This window comes from Chlorocebus sabaeus, chromosome 7 (assembly GCF_047675955.1).
Source record: "Chlorocebus sabaeus isolate Y175 chromosome 7, mChlSab1.0.hap1, whole genome shotgun sequence".
Lineage (NCBI taxonomy): Eukaryota > Metazoa > Chordata > Mammalia > Primates > Cercopithecidae > Chlorocebus > Chlorocebus sabaeus.
In genome coordinates, this window is record NC_132910.1 from 124,678,053 (window position 1) to 124,696,880 (window position 18,828).

The following is an 18,828-nucleotide window of genomic DNA, read 5'->3' on the forward strand; positions in this document are numbered from 1 at the left end:
AGCCACTGCGCCCAGCCTAAACATTTTTAGAGCTGGAGAGTGACCTAATGGTATCAGTTAGACTATAATCTTCTATAATTTCCTTCATTTTGAGATTTTTCACTATAAAGATCTTTAAAATAAAATTCATTTAAGAAACACAGTAACAGTGAATATATTCATTATTGCATGGTGGAAAGCAAATGGACTTTGGGATCTGGCACATGAGCTATGCATCCTTGAGAAATTTTTTAACCTCTCTGAACATCAGATTCTCCATTTGTTAGATGATGGATGAACACACTTGCTGGCTGGTGAAATTCTGAAGGGTAAATGAGTTGGTATAAAAGTATGTGTCTGATATCTCTAATAAGTGCACAATAATAAATATTAATTTTCTTATCCTGGAACAGATTTACTACTTCAATATGAACATATGCATAATTGCTTTTTATCATGTCCTATAATGTTACTGAAAAAATCATTGCTGAATTTTTCAGCAGTGAATATCAGCCTGGAATATGTTTGGCTCCACAAAAAGAATTATATCTTTCTGTGGAACGGTGTGTTGACTCTATGATGGCTTCAGGGACCTGGATCTCTTCTCTCTTTCTATCCAGCCATATTCAGTAGGTAGTTTTGTCTCTCACACCCTTTATTTCCAGTCACAAAATGACAGTTCCACATCTAGCATTATATTTTCAGTCTATGCAAAAGAGAAAGGGCAAAGTCAGCTCCCCCTTTTGAAATAATTTTCCAGGAAGCCTTATCCAGAGTGTTCTGTTTACTTCTCATTAGGCTAGAACTGTGTCACATGGCATCTGTCATAGCAAGAGAGACCTGGGAAGGTGATCTTGGAGCTGGGTGTGCCCCTGAAAAAAGAAAATGAGGTTCTGTTAGTAAGGAAGATGAAGATAATGAAGAGTATTGAGTGAGGAAACTGTAAAGACAGCATCAGAGATTGCCATTTTATGCATTCCACAAGAACCTCCCCTTTTTTTTTTTTTTGAGACGGAGCCTAGATCTGTCACCCAGGCTGGAGTGCAGTGCCGTGATCTCGGCTCACTGCAATCTTCACCTCCCGGGTTCAAGTGATTCTCTGGCCTCAGTCTCATGAGTAGCTGGGATTACAGGGACCCGCCACCACACCCAGCTATTTTTTGTTTTTTTTGTATTTTTAATTGAGATGAGGTTTCATGTGTTGGCCAGGCTGGTCTCGAACTCCCAACCTTGTGATCTGCCTGCCTCGGCCTGCCACAGTACTGGGATTACAAGCATGAGCCACTGCACCTGGCCAGGACCTCCATATTTTGAGTCAAGGTTTGTTTTTCTGGTGTGTGATGGTTTCGCAATTTCTACCTAGAAATGATTTTAGTGTGACAATATTGGAAGAAATGAATTTCTTTAAGTGGTTTTATTTAAGACTATGTGCAATGTCAGTACAGGGCTTTTGCTGAAATGGCATGTTTATTTGGGGCACTGGATGTGGGCGTGAGAGAAGTAGTTAATGGAGCTGACAGGTGAGAATTCTGAAGTCCTCTAGAGTCTTCAGTTGAACCACCACTTCTAATAAATATGCTTTTAACATCTCCAAGCACTTAAAATCGAGCTTTCTTTGCTCTTGCAGTAAATCAGTAAAGTACAACACTCACAACTATTATTAATAATGCTTCCTCATGAGGGGGACTAACTGGATTTGGTAGAATTGTGCTTTTCCCCTTTTAGCTGGTTTCTTTCTCTTCTCATGGTATTATAGGAAGAAACTATTAGAACTAATTTTTTTTAAGGAGAAAAAACAATACTTCTCCTAAGAGGGGCCTTGCCTGAAGCAACCTCTTTTATATGGTGCTTCCTAAGGCAGTAAGCCAGCCTTTTACAGACATGGCCAGCACAGGTGTGGCAGAGTCGCACTAATGAGCAGCATATGCTTTTAGTTACATTCTCATTTATGGTGTCATCAGGGCCCAAGAAAGCAACCATATTACATGTTTAAGTTTTTAAAAACGGAAAGATGCTAGGGCTCTTTTAATTTTAAATATTCCGGGAATCATAATTGAAATCAAAACTTCTTTGAACTATTGTGATGTACCCCAATTATAGCAAACCATTTACCAGTGAAAATTACACAGAGAAAGAATATTTTCAATTCCGTGGAAAAGGGGAGAAACCATGTTTCTGTGATGCTGGTCTACTTTGGGGAAACCTTGACTCTAGATCCGAAGATTGGTCCAATGCATTGATCTTTACGTAAATTCTGTTGACAAAAGTCAACCTCAAAAGTTATCTTGGTTTCATTTGGAAGGATCACTCCCCTTACCATCTGAGGTACTTATGAATGATTCTTCTTGGGGGACTGATGTGAATCTTTAAAATCTTTAAAATTTATTCACTACCACAAAGAGTATCTGAGTTAATATGAACTGTCACGGATAAGGATGTGCCTGAGTTCCTTATTGTACTCACACAACATAATGAAGACACACAATTCACCCTCATACCATTTTCTGCTGCACTAAAGTTTGAAATTGGCATAGACACTAATGCATGAAAAAAGTGCAAATGTGCTTCCACTTGGATTTTTAGCTCCAAGCCATTTGGCAGTGAGTTGAAGGAAGTAAGCATACTGACAAGCAAATGTATTAGTCTTTTATATCCCATTTTGAGTGGTTTGGGTGTGAAAAAAGTGGGAGAAAATGGAAGTTTATATGTCTACTATTCTGGACTGTTGAGTTCCTTCCAACGGAGAATGATGATGTGGAAACTGCAAAGCAAATCTCTAGGGGATGAGATGAGGTCAGACACTGGATCCCAATCCTAGCATTTAGAGCAAAAGCAGAGTGGGAGCCAGGCCAGTCACAGGCCAGACAGCTGGCAGAAGATGCCAAACCAAAGCTGGGCAGGTGCAAGAACCAGAGTCCTGGAGCACATTTAAAGTTATAACGACTAGAGTTAAAGAGGAGGAAAGGAAACTAAGAAATACTCCTCCTGGGCAATGTTCTTTGTGGGAGTTTCCTCCCAATCCCTAAATGCTGTGCTGCCTCTGGTATGCCTGGAACAGCATTTAATAATATTTCATCAGCTGTCATGTCCTGCACACACCTTTCCAGTTTTGACACATTTCACACAGTTATCACACCCACTGTCCTCAGGCAAGTTCATGTGCTTCAGACAAATCAAGCTGTGCTCATACATATTTATATATCTCAATTGACAAGAGTGAGTCATCTGGAAGACTTGTGGCAGCTAAGACCAGAAAGAGCTCTGTTCCTTCTACTCCTCTCTTTGGAAATTGATGCCCTTTCATCTTCCCATCTTAACACTTATTCTTCCAAATTTTTAATTCTGGCTTAAGCCAAGATAATTATTGCAGGTGCCAAATCTCTCATCTTTGACTCAACCTCCTCCCCTTTCTTTTTTCCATGGAATCTCATCAAATCTGCCAATATCTGCTTTTGAAGAGCTTCTGAATTTATGTTTTTCTTTTCTCTCTCACTCTCACCCCCTTGTCTAGACCCTGGTCACATCAAACCTGGCTTGTTTTGACATTAACTCTTCTCATTAGATGTGCTGGCTCCAGCCTTTCCCACCCTGACCTATTCACACATCAGTCCCCAGCGAAGGGGCTCTGGAGAGGTCCCATTGCCTATAATACTAAGTCTGCACTCCTCCTGCCACTCTCAGTATCTGGCCCACCTTCTCTATCCAACCACATTTCCCTCCTACTCTTTCTTATCACTCATCTCTCTATCTCCAGTTTTACCATTTCCTCCACTTCTACTAATCAATTTTATTTGCTTAAAATGTCTCCCCATTCTTCCTCAGCTATCAAAACACTAGCTATCCATCTATGTTCATGCCAAGCTATCCCCCACTAAGTCTTCTCTGAAAAATTGGGTCCCTTTCAATTCCATACATCTGACTGCCAATACTTCACATTTATGTTATCTAGAAGATTATGTTCTGACTTGAGGTTACTTAAGGCTTGTTTTATAAATCTGTTTGCCTCCTTAACTCTTTAACTCTTGAGAGCATTGTCTTGATGATACATTTCTCCTACATTGAGCTTTTTCACCTTTGGGGAAATGTATATGTATATATTTTAAAATGTATATATTTATAAAATTTGTATATATTTATAAAATTTGTATATAGTTTTACACAAATTTACATGTGTATATTTCTAAAATTTGTATATATTTATAAAATTTGTCTAGGAACATAGATTTTAAAAATTTATATTAAGAAGGACTTTGGGAAAGTCAGCTTGGGATTTGGAGAGTTTTAAACATTTTATGCACAAGAATTAGTTTAAAGACACAGGACTGAAATATCCTGCTCCCTCTGACCTTTGGGCTGGCAGCAATGCTGGCAATATTCTACTCTTTCATTTTTGGCCCTTCTTCAGCAGCTTTCTGGGCTGCTTAATTGGCCTGCATTCCAACTTCATCACTGGAATGTAAGCTATCACCTACACACTTAAGTAAATAGTTAAATCGTTCTTCTGGCTTTACCAAATGGAACAGTGGTTTCCAAAAATGGGACTCCACAGCTCTGCCATGTCCTTCTTTACTTGGGAAAGGTCCTGTTGTAATCTCCTCGCATTCCTTTACCGAATTTACTTTCTTTTTCTCTGAAAATAACACTAAAGTAAGTCAGGGATAAATTCAGAGTTCATTGGAAATGGAAAGATGAAGAACATTTGATTTTAAACAGAGAAAAGTTTTCATTCTGAAGAACTTGCATATATGGTATCTTCAACTAAACAACATAATATGGTTTTTATTAAGCACCAGAAAAGCAGAGAGCATGGGTGAAGTTGTAGCCAGCTCTGGATCTGCTTTATAATTGGATGATCTAATCAGAGAACACTACAATAAAGAAGAAAGTATACCCACAATATGAAAATTTATTAAGTAATAAGAGTGTGCAAATTCTCCTTAATTCTGTTCTTCTTATTCCATCTTCAGAGGCCATAGTAAAATTGTTTAAAGTATGGAATCTTTAATCTTTTTTTCCAAAAATAAAAAAAGTTGATTTTTGCCTACATGAACAACACCAGGACTGGGATCATGGAAAACTAAATTGGCATGTACTATCTAGAGGCAGAAATAGAATCTGGGAGTAATTAACAATTAATTTTGAATAAGAGCATCTCATTTGTATCACTCTTTTTTAATACATGTGGTTTAGAATTTCAGTAATCAAACCATAATAGCTTAAAAATACCAAGTTAGCTACCAAATCTATGTGCAGACAAGATTAGGGTTCAATAATGTGCTGACTAGTCTCACTCACTCTAAACATATTATTTTCAGATTTGACTTAAATAGCTAAGTTACTACTTTATCGCTTTGTCCAAACCAATGCCTTCCCTCTCCTTCCTTCTACAGTACCATCTTTTTTCTTGCTCAATATTATCAAACCAAGCTACAAATCTAATTAAACTGTCTTGATGCCAAAATCTCTGCTCCTGAAGAAATGCATCATGCAGCACATCTAGGTAAGTGAATTAAAAAAGCATCCAGGCAGGTATCTGGTGAATGTCTCAGTTCATCCTTGCATAATAAACTATCTTCTCCTGCTCATTCATTTGTCAGTCACAGTAACTAAGGATTATTATTTGCTGAATGTACGTGACACCAGCAATTTGCAAAGTCTGTTGGCAAGAAAATCAGGTTAGCATGACAGAGTGAGAAATTAAGCAGAAGCCTGATGTAATTAGCTACAACAATCAGTGCTCTAATTTCTGATTTATTGTTTCCTGTTTTCCTGCTGCACTCCACTCTGTGTATACTGTATGTACTTCATATAGGTCAAACAATTGCCTTATCAGTCCTGGCAAAGCGAGAGGTCAGAGTTAACAATATTTATTTAAACATGCAGGATGCTTCCCTCTGCAATTAGGAAATAACTATTACTAATAGGTCCTTGGCACTATTTCCTCATTTATACAATTTTTGGGGAAAAAAGAAACAGAAGCAAGGAAGAATTGGGATTCATTTTTTACATATGCACGAAAGTTTATTTCGTTCTCCCTCTTGGATAATTCTTTTGCTCTCAAAAGATCTATGATTCTAACAGAGCCAAATGAATCATTACTGTTACAGATGAATATTTATAAAAATAAAGTAAAAATATCTTTCTTGATAAAGAGTGGGGTTTTATTTTCAAAGCCCTGTTAAAAGGTTATTGCAGAACCCCCTTGGAAACTCTAGTCTATGGAGAATTTTCTTGCTGTCCATCATTCAACCACAAACAGAAAGTGGTGTTAGCTGTTCTTTTCATATTTTTAGAAAGCATTCTTTTAAATTTCATATAGCTTCCATTTTGTAGAACTATGAGCTTTCTTACATTCAAAATAGAATTTTTTAAAACCTCTGAAATAAAGCAACAAACTCCTATAAGATAAAAATACCACTTCACTCAAAATAATGTTAACATTTCTGAAAGAATGAAAATAACTTAATTCAGCGTAAATTAAATGAAATTTGCGTCACTGGCATGTAAAAGAATATGTTTTAGGTTTCTTTAAAAACAAAGGACCTGAACCTAATAAAACAAATAGTTCTGTTTGTATTCTTTTAATTAAAAAAATTTTATATATTAATTCTCTCAAGACACTGTATACCTTTGAGAAGATAAAATAGAACATATTTCCAAGGCTTTCAGAAAATCCTCAGGATGTAGTCAGACTGTAAAGCAAGATGGGACATAGAAGACACATTACACTTCCAGGAAATCTGGATTTTTCTAAGGTCATCTCTTTCTTAACTAGTAGCCTTGGGTCAAAAGACTCTTACAGTCTCATTTTCCTTATAGACCAACCTGTACTATGAAAGGCATGCATTCATTAGTTCTTTCATTATTCCACAAAATTTTACTGAGTGCTAAACAGGCACTGTGCTAAGTGTTGAGAAAATAGTGGTGAATAGCAACAAGTAAGAAGAATATTTGTTCTCATGAAGGCTACTCTAACAACTGCAAGATAAAAGTAGATAAGCTTCAGGACCCATGATAACAGTGTGTCATCAAGTCAGTGATTATAGTAATACCTTTTCCAGTTGCTGAGATCCACCAAAATGAGGGAAGGGAGAATGAGCAAATAAACAACTAAATGATCATAATAGGCTGAGAGAAGAAAAATAAAACAAGTGGAAGTAACAGAGAGTTACTGGAGGACAACTTGAAAGGGGAGGTCAGGGAAGGATTCTCCAAAAAGGTAACATCTGAATTGAGACTTAAGTGACAAGAAAGTGCCAACTATTCAAACATCTGAGAATAGAGCATTACCAGGAGAAATAGGAAATAGAACACTTCAAGTGGGAATAAATATGTTGTGACTAAGCAACAGAAAGGAATCCAATGTAAGCTACTGTAATTTGCAAGTGCAGTAGTGGAAAAGTATTGAAATGAGGTCAGAGAAGTATGTAAAGTTGTTACCACGCGTTTTGAAAACCATAAGCAATTTGAAGTATATTCTAGGTTGGACGGGCAGTAATTGAAGCTAAATAGGCTTATACTGTAATCTAATTTAATATGTAAAACTAATTGAGCTTCTAGGTAGAGAATTGAGAATAAGAGTGGCAGCTATGGCAACTGCTTGGGAGTGGATGGTGGTAGTAATATTGGCTTGGACTAGGCAGTGAGGATGGAGAGAAGAAAACTAACATAATGAACTTTGGAGACAGTTCGTAGGACTTGCTCTTGGATTGGATGTAGAAAATGAGAGGAAGTGAGAAATCAAAATGACTCCTAGGTTTTGGACTTGAGCATCTGGGTGGATAATGTTTGCATTAATGAGGTGGTGACTACAGATTGGGGTAGAATAAATTTGACTTCATCTATGCTAAGTTTGAGTTATCTATTATATCCCCAAGTGGCATATAAAATAGGTAGCTGGATATTCAAGTCTAACTAGCCAGATCAGGACTAGACTTATTGATATACAGATGGCATTTAAAGCCATGAGGAATTAGATGAAATTATCCAGAAAGACATTATAAATAGAGATGCAGAGAAGTCCTAAGACTAAACTCTGAAGTACCTTAACATTAAAAGGTTCAAGAGAGAAAGAAGAATCCACAAAGGTGATTGAGAGGAAGAAACCCCACATGATTTGATATTATGGAAGCCAAGACAAGAAAGAATTTCAAGAAGGAAGGAGTGATCAAATTTGCCAAATATTACTGAGTGGTAGAGAAAGCTGATAGCAGATGATGGTGAAATAGAAGTTAATGACCTTGACAAAAGTAGTTTCATGAACTTTAAGGTTACATATCTAGGGATTTAAAAATCAGGCTCAGGCTGGATGTGGTGGTTCATACCTCCAATTCCAGCATTTTGAGAGGCTGAGGTCAGAAGTTCGAGACCAGCCTGGCCAACATGGTTAAACTCCATCTCTACTAAAAATACAAAAGTTAGCCAGGTGTGGTTGTGCATGCCTGTAGTCCCAGTTACTCAGGAGATCAGGAGAGTCTCTTGAATCCAGGAGGCAGAGGTAGCAGTGAGCTGATATTACATCACTGCACTCCAGCCTGAGAGACAGAGCAAGACTCCATCTCAAAAAATAAATAAATAAAAAGTAATAAAAGTAAAATAAAAATCAGACTCTACAACTTAATAGTGAAGCAGGATATTTCCCTATCCCCTTTGCAGGTGGGAACTTGATTACAGGGACGCTGGAACTAACTGGCTGCTTTGGCACTGGCAGAGGCAAATTCCACTCACTCGGACCCACTGCACTTCACCCTTCATGGGAGGGGGAATGTGCAGGTGAGTGCATGCCGGAGCTGGGGGGAGCGCTTTTGGGCAGTGGCAGGAGCAAAACTCTGTGCAGCCCCACAGCAGCATCTGGGGAGGTGCCCGTGAGCCCTGAAGCCCCAGAAGGAGTGTGATAGTGCCCTTTTAGCCTCACTGTCCGTGGACAGCTTAAGTGATAACAGCTCAGTGGAGGGTCATTGTGACAACATTTTGCACCTGCACTCATGGCACCCAAGTTCTTGTCCAGCATCCAGGAGGAATGAGGTCGCATGAACAAATCAAAGATGGTAAACGAGGGGGATTTTATTGCCGATGAAAGTAGTTCTCAGCAGGAAGGGGAGCTGAAAAGGGAATGGAGTGGTAAGGTGATCTTCGCCTGAAGAGTGGATGGCCAGACTCCTCTCCAAAGCTACGCTGTCAGGCTGTCCCTCTGAAGTAAAGCCTCTTCTGTCCGACGTCCAACCATAGTCTCTGACGTCCAGCCACTTCCCCTCCTTCTGCTGGCTGAGCCTGGGGTTTTTATGGGGGGCAGGGTGGGCCATGGGTGGTTTTGGAAAGGCAACATTCGAGCAGGAAAACAGGGATGTAAGTTCCACTTTGGGCTGCAGTATCAGGCTTTTTGGCTTAAGGGTGGCGCCCTTGCCAGGGACCTGCCCTCTTCTGCCCAGAATTACCCTGCCTCCTGTCCCTATGAATAGCTATTTGACCTTGGGCAAGAAATTTAAATCTTTTGTGCCTCAAATTTTTCTTCTTGGCAATGGGAGTATAGCGCCTGCAATTAGACTGGTTGAATGATTGACACAGTAATATATTGTAAAGATCTTGCCATGACTCAATAGACCTTCTTTCTGTTCCCCCTTTCCCAACTCACCAGAAAATGTAAAATATAGTTAACTAACCAACTTTGTTAAAGTCAAATAAAGTCCATACATCAAAATATGAAAAAATAGATGCTAGAATTATTTAAGCTACTCTTTTACTCACTATTTTATGTAGGACAGCAGAGCTTAAACTTTGTAATGGAAATGGTCATAAGTTACAATGTAGTTATATGTAGTTACATAATAGCCAATAATTCCAATAAATTATCTAAATTTCTATCACAAAGGAAATACCTAAAACATATTTTTTACCCTTAGAACTAAAATTTATTCGGAAATAAAGCCACAACGAAAGAAGAGATCATGACAATAGGAGTATTCTAAAGCATATTAATTTTTAAATTAAATAGTATTAATGAATCTATGCTTTTTTGGACTGAGAGAACAATTTCATGTACAATCTCTGACAAAATAAATGCCATCCTTGCAATGGAATCTGTCGTTTTACAATTAATTAAATGTTTTAGCTGGGTTAAGGCTCTATCTCTGCCCAAATTCTTAAAGCAATATGAATTTCTACCAAGATATTGAAACACCTAAAACATTTTGTCACCTGGGAATTTCTGTAGAGCTCTCCTAATTGTATATTTAGATTAATAATGTTTTCTAATTTCAGTGGAGTCTGATTTGCCCATTTTTTTCCTGAATGGTTAGCACATTATTTGTCTAACCAACTTTTGGAAGTTATTTTTTTTCTCATCTAAGCATTTATTATTTATTTAGAAATATTACTTCAGTGTCTTTCTAGGTCAAAAATAGGATATAAAAGTTCTCTCTCTGCCTAATTGATGAGAGACATAGGTCCTCAGCCCTTGAACTGGGACTTACTTCATTGATGCTCCTGGTTCTCATGCCTTCAGATTCAGACTGACATTTATTTAATACAACATCAGCTTTCCTGGGTCTCCAGCTTGCAAACAGGAGATCATGGGACTTCTCAGCCTCCTTCACTGTATTAACCAATTCTTATTTAAAAATTTCTAAGTAAGGCCGGGCACGGTGGCTCACACTTGTAATCCCAGCACTTTGGGAGGCCGAGGCGGGCGGATCACAACGTCAGGGGATCAAGACCATCCTGGCTAACACGGTGAAACCCCGTCTCTACTAAAAATACAAAAAAATTAGCCGGACGCGGTGGCAGGTGCCTGTAGTCCCAGCTACTCGGGAGGCTGAGGCAGGAGAATGGCATGATCCCAGGAGGCGGAGCTTGCAGTGAGCCGAGATAGTGCCACTGCACTCCAGCCGGGGGACAGAGCAAGACTCCGTCTCAAAAAAAAAAAAAAAAAAAAAAAAAAAAAAAATAATAATAATAATAAATAAATATGTATAAACATGCGTGTGTGTGTGTGTGTGTATACATATATCCTATTAGTTCTGTTTCTTTAGAGAACCCTGACTAATACAATGTGAGATAGAAATTAAATAACTTTATTTCCCATGTTGATATTCAATTGATCTAGTAAAGTTTACTGAAAGTACAATCATTCTTCACTGCCCTGCAGTGCCAATTTGTTATAAATTAATTATCTTTATGTGTATGGTCTGTTTCTGAACTGTCTATTCTGTGCCTTTTGTATATTTGTGTATGTCTGCCTAAATTCTATACTGTCTCAATCATATTAACTTTATATACTAACTTATAGAAGAGAAATGACTCCTCGAACTTTATTCAATATTTTAAGATTGTCTTAGATATTCATGGCTCTTTGACTTTCCATAGAAACTTTTGCATTTTTCATAGAGACAGGGTCTCCCTTTGTTGCCCAGACAGGTCTCAAACTCCTGGTTTCAAGCGATTCTCCCACCCCTGCCTCCCTAAGTGCTGGGATTACAGGTCTGAGCCACCATACCACAGACTAGAATCTTCTTTCAATAGAAGGCTGTTTCATCTACACTGAAAATTTGTTCTTTAGTTCAGCCACCTTCGTCAATTACCTTAGTTAGATCTTCTGGATTACTTGCTACAACTTCTCCAGCAGCACTTGCTGCTTCACCTTGCCCTTTTATGTTATGGAGACGTCTTCTTTCCTTAAACCTCATCAACCAACCTCTTCTAGCTTCCAACTTTTCTTCTGCAGCCTCCTCACCTCGCTCAGCCTTCACAGAATTGAAGAGAGTTAGGGCTTTGCTCTGGTATAGGATTTGGCTTGAGGCAATATTGTGACTGGATTGATCTTCTATCCAGACCACTCAAATTTTCTCCATATCATCCATAAGGCTGTTTTGCTTTCATATCATTTGTGTGTTCACTGGAGTAGCACTTTTAATTTCTTTGAAGAACTTTCCTTTATATGTATGATTGGCTGACTGTTTGGCCTAGCTTTCAGCCGATTTCAACTTTGGACACGTCTTCCTCACAAGCTTAATTATTTCTAGCTTTTAATTTAAAGTGAAAGACATGTGACTCTTCCTTTCACTTGAACACGCAAAAGCCATTGTAGGGTTATTAAGTGGCCTACTTTCAATATCTTTGTGTCTCAGGGAAGAGAGGCCTGAGGAGAGGCAGAGAGATAGGGGAACAGCCTGTCAGTGGAGCATTCAGAGCACACGCACTTACGGATTAAGTTCTCTGTATTATAGGGGCGTGGTTCATGGTACTGCAAAACAGTTACAATAACAACATCAAAGATCACTGACCACAGATCACCGTAACAGATATAATAATAATAAAGTTTGAAATATTGCAAGAATTACCAAAATGTGGCACAGAAACACAAAGGGAGAACAAGCCAGTGGAAAAATGGCACCAATAGACTTACTCAACACAGGGTTGCCACAAACCTTCAATTTGTAAAAAACACATTATTGGCAAAGTGCAATAAATCAAAATAAAGTATGCTTGTACTTTTATATCATATCTTCATTATTATTCAGTTTTAAATATCTTCTAATTACAATTATGTTTTGTTGCCCCATATATTTTTGTAAAATTACATTTGGGGATTATGTTGAAGATTTTCCAGTTAATCTTTTTAAATTTTATGTTTTTATGACCAATTTTAGCAAATGTTTAAAATACATTTGAAAAGAATAGGCATTCTCCAGTTACTGTGTGCCTGTATCTATTGATTATATCAAGTAACTTAATTGTGTTTATAACCCTATAATTTTTTCTTGCCTGTTCCATCAGTTACTGAGGGATGTTTGTTAAAATTTTCAAATATATTGTGGATATTCTGTTGTCCTTTTAGTTACATCAATTTTTGCTTTATGAATTTTCAGGCTATGTATTAAGTACATGCAAATTCAGGATTCATAAGTCATTCTACTGAATGGAAAATTTTATCATTCCAAAATGTCCTTCTTTAGTTCTGGTAATGTTTCCTGCCTACAATCAACTTTGATATTCATTTAAACGTATCAGATTTCTTTTGGTTAGTTTGTACTGTGTGTGACTTTCCATCCTTTTACTTTCAACACTTTTTCCCTCTTTTTAAGGCATATATCCACTAAGTATTACATAGTTGAATTTCTTAAGGAGTCTGACAATTATTGCCTTTTAATTAGAGTCTTTATTATATTGATATTTAATATAACTCCTGCTGTATTGGGATTTAAATCAATGCCCTGCTTTTTATTTCTTTTTCTGCATCCAACCTGACATTCCGTTTTCCTCCGCTCTTATTTTCTCTATGGCTAATTAAATATTTTGTCTCATCTTATTTATCAATCTGTTTCTTTCTGGTAACATTAATACTTTTAGTCATTAGTCAGAGGTTATAGTATGAATCCTTGATTTATTAAAATCTAATATAAATGAGCATTTGTCACTTTCCAGATATTGCTAGAAGCTGAAAATAGTATAACTACAATTGCCTAGCTTACTTGTTGTACAATTATTATTATGTATTTTAAGTTGACATATGTTTCAAACCCCCTGTTAAAAGAAAAACTTCAGCTGGATTAAATTTAAAGGAGTTTAATTGAGCAATGAACGATTTGTGAATCAGGCAGCCCCCAGAATCACAGCAGATTCATAGAGACTCCAGGGATGCCTCATGGTCAGAATAAATTTATAGACAAAAAAGAAAAGTGATGTACAGAAATCAGAAATGAGGTACAGAAACAGCTGGATTGGTGGCAGGTTGGTGTTTACCTTATTTGAAGACAGTTTGAACACTTAGCAATGTGTGAGTGGTTGAAATATGGCTGCTAGGATTGACCAACACTGAGCCACTGTTACAGGCACATACTCCAAAGTTAAGGTTTCAATCTTGTCTACCTACTAAGTTAGGTTGCAGTTTGTCCACAAGGACTCAAACATAAAAGTACAGAGTCCCTCTCAGGCCATATTTACTTTGCTTTAACACTCCGAAAACAATTTATACAATTAATTTTCATTTCTATATACTCAAATATTTACCCTTTATTTTGCTTGTTTTTCTTGATGCAGCTATATGGTTCCATCTGGATCATTTCACTTCTGCCTAAAGAAATCCTCCTGAATATTTGCTGCTTTGGTAGATAATCAACACCTTCAAACAATTACTTTAAATTTTTGTTTAGAGTTTCTAGTTATTATTGGTAGAACTTTTGGTCTGAAATAAACTTATCTGATATCACTGGAAGCAAAAGTCTCACAAAATATCTCCTTCTCAAACCTCTCTCCCAGATTCATATATTCAAATACCTGCTAGACATCTCCATGTAGATGTCTAACAGCTCAAACCATATTGATGTATATGGTCTTTCCCTCCCCCTCCACAACAAAAATCTCACTCCGCCCATATAACTTCCATCTTACTTGATGATAATGCCAACCTTTTAGTTGTTTGACCCAAATTTTGGAGTCATCTTTCATTCCTGTCAGAAACTGCTGGCTCTACCTTCAAGACTTGTCCAGAAATCAACTGTTTCCCTCCATCTGTACTGTTAAAACTCTGATCCGAATCACTATAATATCTTTTCTGGATTGCTACAGTAATTCCCTGGTAGGTCTCCCTGAGTCTATCTTTGATCCCCACAGAATGCTCAACAGTGCAGCTAGAATGATACTTTTACTGGTTAAATCAGATTATGCCACTTATCCGCTTATATCACCCAATGCCTGACCATCAGACTAGCTAAAGATCTTACTATAACTTGCAAGGTCCTCCTGGATCATCCCCTCCTTGCCTCTGACTTCATCTTCTACCATTTTCACTGTGTTCCACCACACTAGCCTCTTTCTGTTCTTAAACATAAAAGGCATTTTCATTCTCGTATCTCAAACTCCCGGCTCCAGCTGTTTCTTTTGCAAGGAAGGCTCTTCCTCCATGTAGTCTATTGGCAAACCTGTATCCTCTCGAGTCATTGCTAAAATCCTTCCTTTTCAACAACACTTACCATGACCAGTCTGTTTAGAACTGCAACTCACCCCAACTTCTGCTTGGCCCTTTCAATCTCCCTTACTCTGCTCTACTTTTTTTCTATTGAATTTTTCACCTTCTAACATAAAAATGTGCTTATTTTTATAGTTTATTTATATTTGTCTTCAACTGCTAGAATATTTGTCCCAAGAAGAAAGAGGTCTTTGTGTTTTTCATAGATATGTTCCAAACATCCACAACAATGTTGAATATATAACAGACTCTCTCTCTCTCTCTCTCTCTCTCTATGTATATATATCTGTATATCTGTTGAATGAAGACGTGAATGAAAGAATAAATGCCTTCCTCTTTCTACACAGTCGTGCTTAGAAGGTGAATAAGACATTTGGTTTTCTTGAACATGGAGACTATATACCATTCCCTAGTGTATTACCATTTGTAATATGAAATTACCTGCTATAAGAAATTACCACAAACTTGATGGCTTAAAAAAACAGAAATGTATTATCTCATAGTTCTGGAGGCAAGAAATAATCATTGCTGGGCCAAAATCCAGGTATCCAGAGCCGCACTACTTCCAGAGGTCCTAGAGGAAAATCCATTCATTCCTTGAATTCAGAATTCAAGATGGGAATTCCTAGGCTTGTGACCACATCAATCCAGTCTTCAAGTGCAGTATCTTCAAACCTGTTCTGTCGTGTGTGTGTGTGTGTGTGTGTGTGTGTGTGTGTGTGGTGTGTATGTGTGTGTAAAATCTACCTCTGCCTTCATTTATAAGGATTTAGGTGATGGCATTTAGGAGCCACCTGAATAATCCAACATAACCTTCCCATCTCAAGATCCTTAATTTAATCAATCTGCAAAGACTCTTTTCCCAAATAAAGTAGCATTTACAGATTCTCAGGACCTGATATCTTTTGAGGCCTAAGATCTTTTTGAGAATAGCCCACCACATCTGGGCACAATGGCACAGTGAATATAGTTCCCTTGTGACTTAATGGAGCAGAGGAGTCATTCAAGCCTTGGAAATTCTTACTTTGAGATACTAGGTTGAAGAGAAATAAACCTATTTTAAGCCACTGTTATTCTGGGCCTTGTTGAGTTCAATCATAACAAATCCTAACTGATAATGGTTAGTGAATAATTGTTAATATTTTTAATTGAAATATTACATTTACCCAAGTTGAAGTTGCACAAACACTAATGTTATGCTTCTCTCCTTCAGACTGGAATTTTATTGCCTAATTGGGTAACCCTGGTTATTTCATAGTGAAATACTCTCTGATACACAATGGAAATAAAATGTAAAACTTTAAAATAAAGTTTGGTAGGCAGTTTGAAAACTTGAAGTGCCTAGAGAATATAAAAATTAATATTTTAAAATCAGATTATGGAACTGTTTAGAACCACTGCTCTACATGAAAGCATATTAAATGACTGAACAGTTATCCTCTTTACCAACTACATTTTCTCCTAAAGCCTGATAAGGAGCAAATTGCAACAGCTTAGACTGAGTCACAAAGACATAGATGCTCGCAAGAAAACATGTGCTAAACAAATACTGTATTTGGTAAGTACAAGTGGTTAGCAACTGAAAAGCCTTTCTTTGTAAATAGAAAATTGCGTCTTTAACCTAATGGTAAAAACTGGTATTTATTTTGACGTGTTTATCAAACAGTAAATTAACAAAAGAGTGGCACTTCTAATTCTACAAAATTAATCCCCAACAAACTTCCCCAGATATCTTTGAGGATCAGAGACTATTGGAGATTACAAACTTAAAAGATATTAGAAGATCAGAACTGTGAAAGACAGCTCAGCAACCTGTGGAATTCCAATGGACATTTGTGTTTGATCATTGCCATGTATGTTCTGTTATTAAGTAACTATTGGGTAATGTGTCTCAGGCCAAAATGAACAGTATTACCTGATAGATGTATGTACTAAACATTAATGTATGATAATTAACAGAGCTACGTTGCTGACCAAATGATCATATACAGATCATACAACAATGTAATCTGTTTATTATGATACCAAAAATCTTATGTTCTGGCTTTTTCTATAGGGTATCATCAGTTAGCTTATTCAGAATCAATGCACCCCATCCAGCCAGCTGCCCAAGCCAGAAGGGTTTTTTCCCAGTCAACCCCTAAACAGCTAGTGGAGAAGAAGTCCTGGCTATTTAATGTCTCCATCCATGTGTCTCTATCCCCATTGTTACCACTTAGGTCAATGCTTAAATTCACATTTCTCATTCAGGTTCCATTAAGCTCCTAAGTGAGCTCCACACACCCACTGATGCCTCTTTAATACATTCTCCACTCTGCATCCAGAGGCATCTTCTAATAGTATAAATATTCTTCAAGGCTATTCATAATTTGGCAATACAGTGGAGCCATCAAGAACTTGCGCCCTAAAGCCAGATAGTCTAGGTACAAAGATTGGCTCTAACACCAAACGTGGTTCTGGGAATTCATTTTATGTCCCTGCTTCTCAATTTTTCCTTCTGTAAAATAATTAATGTAATACTAGCGTTGCATTAATATGGTTGGGATTAAAAGAGATAATGCATATAAAGCCCTTAGTCCAGATTCTGGCACACACATAGTACACATTCCATAAAAATAAGCAAGCGGTTATCATGTCTTGAGTCCTGTGTTCTTTACAGTTAAAAGAAACTGCTGGCACTCTCTGAAGACATTATTCTGCCTCTGGATGCTATCTTTACATGTGCTGCTTCCTCAGGCTGGAATCCAATATTCTCCCATGGCCCCAACATCACTTTCTCTAATTGATTCCCACATTTAACCTCTAAAAAATCACGGAGATTGAATGTCCTCCTGACTTTCCTCACTTTCTGCCATCTAGGTTGAATTCATATACTCATGGAGTAGTCCATACATAACACTACCCTAGGGCCTTACAGGTTATATTGCAATTGCCTGCCTAACTGCCTATAACCCCACGTGGGTTATAAGCTTTTTGAGGTCAAAAATGTAACTATTTGTCTCTGCATCATTAGTTCATTTTTTATTTTTATTTTTTTGAGAAAGAGTCTCACTCTGTCCAGGAGGCTGGAGTGTAACAGTGATCTTGGCTCACCACAACCTCCGCCTCCCAGGTTCAAGTAATTCTCTGCCTCAGCCCTTCAAGTAGCTGGGACTACAGGCATGCACAACCATGCCTGGCTAATTTTTGTATCTTTTAGAGAAACGAGGTTTCAACATGTTGGCCAGGCTGGTCTCCAACTCCTGGTTTCAAGTTATCCACCTGCCTCTGCCTCCCAAAGTGCTGGGATTACGGGCATGAGCCACCACACCCAGTCTCATGAGTTCGCTTTTAAACTGCTATAAAGAAATACCTGGAACTGGGTAATTCATAAAGAAAAAAGGTTTAATTGGCTCATGGTTCTGCAGGCTGTACAGGAAGCATGGCTGGGGAAGCCTCAGGAAACTTACAATCATGGCGGAAGGTGAAGGGGAAGCAGGCATCTCTTCATATGGCCAGAGCAGGAGGAACAAAGGTGGGGGAGGTGCTACACACTTTTAAACAACCGGATCTTGAAATAACTCATTCACTATCACCAGAACAGCACCAAAGGGGAAACCTGCTCCCATGATCCAATCGCCTCCCACTAAGCCCCATCTCCAACATTGGAGTTTACAATTTAACATGAGATTTGGCAGGGACACAGACCTAAACCATATCTCACGGTGACTGAAGATAATAGGCAAAGGAGAAGTGGCAGGAATAAAGATTCTGTAGACTTAGATGAATCTGAAAGCAGGATGGTCTAAGGGTTCCAATCATCAAGTGCATGGTCATATGCAAGTACTTAGGACTGTATCTTTTTCTCACCAGATAAATTCCAAACTAATCATATTCAGATGTAGAAT